The following is a 7,163-nucleotide window of genomic DNA, read 5'->3' as shown; positions in this document are numbered from 1 at the left end:
CTCTGGGAGGAGGACACAATGGAGTTGTCAACCGTGATGGCGAGATCATGGAACGGGCAGTCCTTCCCCGGGAGGAAGAGCAGCTCCGTCTTGCCGAGGTTCAGCTTGAGGTGGTGATCCGTCATCCACACTGATATGTCTGCCAGACATGCAGAGATGCGATTCACCACCTGGTCATCAGAAGGGGGAAAGGAGAAGATTAATTGTGTGTCGTCTGCATAGCAATTACTGTTAAAAACTGTTAGTTTTTCTTTAAGAAGCTCTCCTGTTCTCTACTCATTACCTGTATTAACTGCACCTGTTTGAACTCGTTACCTGTATAAAAGACACCTGTCCGCACACTCAATCAAACAGACCCCAACCTCTCCACAATGGCCAAGACCAGAGAGCTGTGTGAGGACATCAGGGATAAAATTGTAGACCTGCACAAGGCTGGGATGGGCTACAGGAAATAGGCAAGCAGCTTGGTGAGAAGGCAACAACTGTTGCCGCAATTATTAGAAAATGGAAGAAGTTCAAGATGACGGTCAATCACCCTCGGTCTGTGGCTCCATGCAAGATCTCACCTCGTGGGGCATCAATGATCATGAGGAAGGTGAGGGATCAGCCCAGAACTACACGGCAGGACCTGGTCAATGACCTGAAGAGAGCTGGTACCACAGTCTCAAAGAAAACCATTAGTAACACATTACGCCGTCATGGATTAAAATCCTGCAGCGCACACAAGGTCATCCTGCTCAAGCCAGCGCATGTCCAGGCCCGTCTAAAGTTTGCCAATGACCATCTGGATGATCCAGAGGAGGAATGGGAGAAGGTCATGTGGTCTGATGAGACAAAAATATAGCTTTTTGGTCTAAACTCCACTTGCCGTGTTTGGAGGAAGAAGAAGGATGAGTACAACCCCAAGAACACCATCCCAACCGTGAAGCATGGAGGTGGAAACATCATTCTTTGGGGATGCTGTTCTGCAAAGGGGACAGGACGACTGCACCGTATTGAGGGGAGGATGGATGGGGCCATGTATCGCGAGATCTTGGCCAACAACCTCCTTCCCTCAGTAAGAGCATTGAAGATGGGTCGAGGCTGGGTCTTCCAGCATGACAACGACTCGAAACACACAGCCAGGGCAACTAAGGAGTGGCTCCGTAAGAAGCATCTCAAGGTCCTGGAGTGGCCTAGCCAGTCTCCAGACCTGAACCCAATAGAAAATCTTCAGAGGGAGTTGAAAGTCTGTATTGCCCAGCGACAGCCCCAAAACCTGAAGGATCTGGAGAAGGTCTGTATGGAGGAGTGAGCCAAAATCCCTGCTGCAGTGTGTGCAAACCTGGTCATGAACTACAGGAAATGTATGATCTCTGTAATTGCAAACAAACGTTTCTGTACCAAATATTAAGTTCTGCTTTTCTGATGTATCAAATACTTATGTCATGCAATAAAATGCTAATTAATTACTTACAAATCATACAGTGTGATTTTCTGGATGTTTGTTTTAGATTCCGTCTCTCACAGTTGAAGTGTACCTATGATAAAAATTACAGACCTCTACATGCTTTGTAAGTAGGAATACCTGCAAAATCGGCAGTGTATCAAATACTTGTTCTCCCTACTGAGAACAAGTGTGTGGCCTACTCTTTGTAGTGAGCCATATTGTCTGCAATTGTTTTTCAGAACATTCATTGACAAAAACAATCAAATGGACGTGTGTTCTCTTTTATTGAAGAGCCCCTGACAAGTTGAAGAGAAATGCACTATGAACATAAAAAGTGGTTGGATTTGGCCTGGAGCGAGGGGAGAAAGGAAGGGGTACACAGTGCTAACTGTCTGACTTGCTTTACCCCGCTTCTAAAAACTCACTGTGCTATTATACCTTGGACTTCAACTGCACACCCATACACACACACACTCACAGTACGCTCTCTGCACACGCACGCACACACAGTCTTTCCTCTCACTTTGATCACGCTTGCCCTGAACATGGTCTATTCAGCTCAATTTGCTTACACCCTCCTCTGTTGAATTGACATGTCAGCACTGTTAAGCTTTTCCACACATGTATGTTGATCATGCTTGAGAGAACGGCTGAGTTGAGAGCATTGCAGGAAACTTATTTGTATACATGTATACATTTCATTGGTGGGAAATGAGGCCGCTACACAAGCATTGTTTTGAGTTTCATCTAGTCATAATTGAACGGAACACTACGGTCCCTTGATTTCCAGGTCAGGAGACGTTGTGCGTTCAAAAGGAGGATGTGATGATGTCCTATTGTTGTTCCATGTGATGGTGGATAACCAGGGTGATTATCCTGTACTAAAGTAGCTCTCCTCGATTATTGGTGTGTATGTAAACCTATGGTCAGTATTAAGCACTGGGATAGAATGTCCATTCTGAGGGCATCAGATTCCGCTAATGCACCCTCATCTTTTCAACGCCTGAATAGCTCTTAAATCCTCCATCTCTTCTCTCATCCCAGTGAGCAGCACAAAGCAGTGTGTCCATTGCTCCGCCACTGTCAGATTATCTGGTGTGTGTGTGGATGGACAATCCCTTTTTTTCGAGAGGGAATTAACCATAGATTATTTTTGTTAACACAGGGGTTTGTCATCGCCTCAAAACAGGGCTCTGGGTTATATAAGTAACTTCATCTGCTCCTCTATGTTATCCCCTATTAATTGGACAGGTTTGCCATGCTATCGTCCCAGATGACATGAGAGAGCGTATTTATTTGATTGCCATTGTTTGGATCCCAAAGTGACGGGATCCGTCAAACTCGGATGCGCCAGTGCCCCTGGAGGTAAGATGGAACAGGGCTCTTCTCACTGGGTGGCTTAGGGGAGGGAGGCACTTTGCATGTCATCTGACTGTTTTCAATAAGAGTAGAGGGATGTAAAAGTCTCCTTTGGTTCCTCTAGTGTAGGGATGGGCAACTGTCAGCCTGCGGGCCATGCTCCCCTTTTGTTTGCCCGCGGATCAATATCACAAAAAAAAAGGAAAACAATATATATTGTACATCAACACCATTATTCCAGAAACCCTACACCCACTCCAATTTACATACCGCCCTAACAGATCCACAGATGATGCAATCTCTATTGCACTCGACACTGCCCTTTCCCACCTGGACAACAAGGAACACCTACGTGAGAATGCTATTCATTGACTACAGCTCAGCCCTCAACACCATAGTGCCCACAAAGCTCATCAATAAGCTATGGACCCTGGGACTAAACACTTCCCTCTGTAACTGGATCCTGGACTTCCTGATGGGCCGCCCCCAGGTGGTGAGGGTAGACAACAACATCTGCAACGCTGATCCTCAACACCGGGGCCCCTCGGGAGTGCGTGCTCAGTCCCTTCCTGTACTCCTTGTTCACTCATGACTGCACAGCCAGGCACGACTCCAACACCATCAATAAGTTTGCCGATAACACAACAGTGGTAGGTATGATCAATGACAACACAGCCTATAGGGAGGAGGTTAGAGACCTGGCCGTGTGGTGCCAAGACAACAACCTCTCCCTCAATGTGATCAAGGCAAAGGAGATGATTGTGGACTACAGAAAAAGGAGGACCAAGCATGCCCCCATTCTCATCGATGGGGCTATAGCGTAGCAGGTTGAGAGCTTCAAGTTCCTTGGTGTCCACATCACCAACAAACTAACATGGTCAAAGCACACCAAGACAGTCAGCCATGAAGAGGGCACGACAAAACCTATTCCCCCTCAGGAGACTGAAAAGATTTGGCATGGGTCCTCAAATCCTCAAAAGGTTCTACAGCTGCACCATCGAGAGCATCCTGACTGGTTGCATCACTGCCTGGTATGGCAACTGCTCGGCCTCCGACCACAAGGCACTACAGAGGGTAGTGAATATGGCCCAGTACATCACTAGGGCCAAGCTTCGTGCCATCCAGGACCTCTATACCAGGCGGTGTCAGAGGAAGGCCCTAAGAATTGTCAAAGACTCCAGCCACCCTAGTCATAGACTGTTCTATCTGCTACAACACAGCAAGCGGAGCACCAAGTCTAGGTCCAAGAGGCTTCTAATTAGTTTCTACCCCAAATACATTAGACTCCTGAACATCTAATCAAATGGCTACCAAGACTATTTCCAGTGCCCCCCCCTCCCTCTTTTACGCAGCTGCTACGCTCTGTTATTATCTATGCATTGTCAATTTAATAACTCTACCTATATGTACATATTACCTCAATTACCTCGACTAATCGGTGCCCCCGCACATTGACTCTGTTATTTTACTACTGCTCTTTAACTACTTGTTACTTTTATTTCTAATTCTTATTAATATTTTTCAAACTGCATTGTTGGTTAGGGGCTTGTAATTAAGCATTTCACTGTAAGGTCTACAGCTATTGTATTCGGTGCATGTGACAAATAAAATTTGATTTGATTTATTGAAACTCTGAACAGAGCTAGAATAGTAGAATACACAGGTGTAATTTCATCAAGTTTCTGTTGTTATGTCAGTCACTGACAGCCACTCAATTAGCCTATGTCAGCAAAACCTTTTTTGATTGGTAAATTAGTCTAGCCAGCTATCTAAACTAGAGGTCGACCGATTAATCATAATTAGAGCCGATTTCAAGTTTTCATAACAATCGGTAATCGGACGCCGAATATGGCCTATTACATTGCAATCCACGAGGACACTGCAAGGCAGGCTGACCACCTGTTACGCGAGTGCAGCAAGGGGCCAAGGTTCATTATTTATTTGAGACTAATTAGATTTTATTTATGTATTATATAAAAACATTGTGTTCATTGTTCATTCAGTATTGTTGAAATTGTCATTATTACAAATATATATATATATAAAAATCTGCCAATTAATCGGTATAGGCTTTTTTTGGTCCTACAATAATCGGTATCGGCGTTGAAAAATCCTAAATCGGTCGACCTCTAATCTAAATTTGTAGCAATCGTGGTCGAATTACCGACTGGGGGGGGGACACTTTTTTTTTGTCACTCTTGGAGGTTAGGGCCCCCAAAAGGGTAGGGCTGGCTCCGACAGTATGTGTGGGTATGGATGTGGGTACGCAGAACCAGCAAACCACTACAGCCCTTCATGACGAGTTCAGATTTTTTGTGGCCCCCCACTCCCATCAACGTCACCCAACCCTTCTCCAGTGAGTCGGTGGATAATACACAACTTTCAGACATTATTTTTCGATTTAAGAAGTTCTCACCATTTTATCCACTACAAATTATCTGGAGACGTTAAACTCTCAGATAAAACAGTTCCCAAAAGGTAGAATATAAAAATTGTATTGGCTGATTTGTTAGATTGCCGTAAGCGGTTTACTTTTCATTATTATTCAAATTGGAAATGGCCTTGGTTCAGCTCCCAGAAAACAAAGACATTAACCAAATCGAGTTGAAAGTCGCAAAGCTCTCTTTTACTAAAGTTATTATAGGAAAATCTGAGTCATTTTGCATGAGATTAGCTTGCGGAAGCATTTAAAGTGCAACCAATTACATTTTCAATGGAGACTCTGATGTGTCGTTGTCAAACTGGACCATAAAGAATAAATTATTATTATTTAAAGTAGGACATTACCACAAGTGAACATTTCCACTGTTAATGTGGACACTAAACATTTCTATGATCTGGTAACCCCACCCCCTGATGCATTTGTATTAGCTGTTATGACTAACTCAAGAGTCCCGGTTACATGGCCATTAGGATAACAGTAGTTCAGCCACTATGTATCCCAATCCTTCTCAGCTGCAATGTGACTCATTTTGTTCCATTATTAATGCTTCATCACCCTCTCCACCCCCAGTCCCCCACCCTCTCAATTATGCCCCCCATCCAAAAGTCCATGGAACATAGAGGAATGACAGTCTGGACAGAGGATGTATATGGTACAAAAAAGAAAACTTACAAAAACAGGGATGTCTGGTCCAATGCTTGTAAGCCACAATAATTGACTCCATCTGCTGTGATGGCCAGAGGACTGAGAACTAAGGACAGACGAAGCTGACCAGAAGTTCACATAAACCCGAGAGATAACGGCACACTGAAACATACACATCCTCGCTGTTGCCTTCTTATTTACTCAACCTCATTCACATACGCTCTGCACTCTCATGCACTTATTTGGTCACGTGCATGTACATGCACGCAAATGCAAGCATCTGTGCACGCAAGCACATTCTGAAGGGGATTGTTGGCCTGTGACAGTAAATCTCTTGAAAGAGGATGACCTAGTGCAGCGACTCCACTGTGTCTGTCAGCTACCATCATCCTCCACCTTTATCTACTGTGTGTCTTGTTGTGCCACAGACGTTATGGTGAAACTCTTTGGCTCAACTTTATTCCTTCCTTCCTTCCATCACACTTTGGCATGATCTGTCAATACAAAAACAATGCCACTGTTCCTCGTGTGCGCACACGTGGAGAAAAACATATTGAAAAAAAACAAAACGAAACATTTCCTCACTTCCAGGTCAAGAATGAGGACTACATACTAAAATCAGTTAGAAATTGTGTCTATGGACATTTAAATAAGCATAGCCCTCGGTGGCTTTTACTGTCAAACATTGTGTGTTTCTACAGTATAACTATACCAGCTTGGCAATGGAGCAGATGCTCAGTACATGCAAGCCTGTGCCCTACTTCAAGCATCTCATTGACATTCTGCCACTTGATTTAAAAAAAAGAAGCAAAATAAAGAAGTTAATTAAACTATTACCAGCTGCTTATGCCCTTCCATCAAGTTTACTCAGCTGTAAAATAATCAAAATAATGGAGGAGATTGTTTGAGCTAATATGCCTTAACTTTTGAAAATTCAAAACTTTTACAAAACGTTTATCAAAGCAAGAAATTATTTTGAAAGAAGAAGCAAAGTTCTTTAAGCATATGTTCTCTTTTCAGCCTCCTCCATTTCCACTAGCTATAGTTAACTGTAAGGATGTTTTTCCTAATAATAGACCTGTACACAAAGATTTGTGTGAGGGCCAAATTGCAGGGGAGGAACTTCTTGATGCAATTAAAGCCTTTAGGCCAGGGGCAAATCCAGGGCTGGATGGCATACCAGCGGAGGTATATGAACCCTTTTTTTAAACTACTCAAAGATCCATTATTAGCATGATTTAACCACTGCTATAAAAATGCTAAACTATCAGGTACTCAGCAAGAAGG

Source organism: Oncorhynchus keta, chromosome 1, assembly GCF_023373465.1.
Source record: "Oncorhynchus keta strain PuntledgeMale-10-30-2019 chromosome 1, Oket_V2, whole genome shotgun sequence".
Classification (NCBI taxonomy): domain Eukaryota; kingdom Metazoa; phylum Chordata; class Actinopteri; order Salmoniformes; family Salmonidae; genus Oncorhynchus; species Oncorhynchus keta.
Note: the sequence above shows the minus strand (reverse complement) of the source record.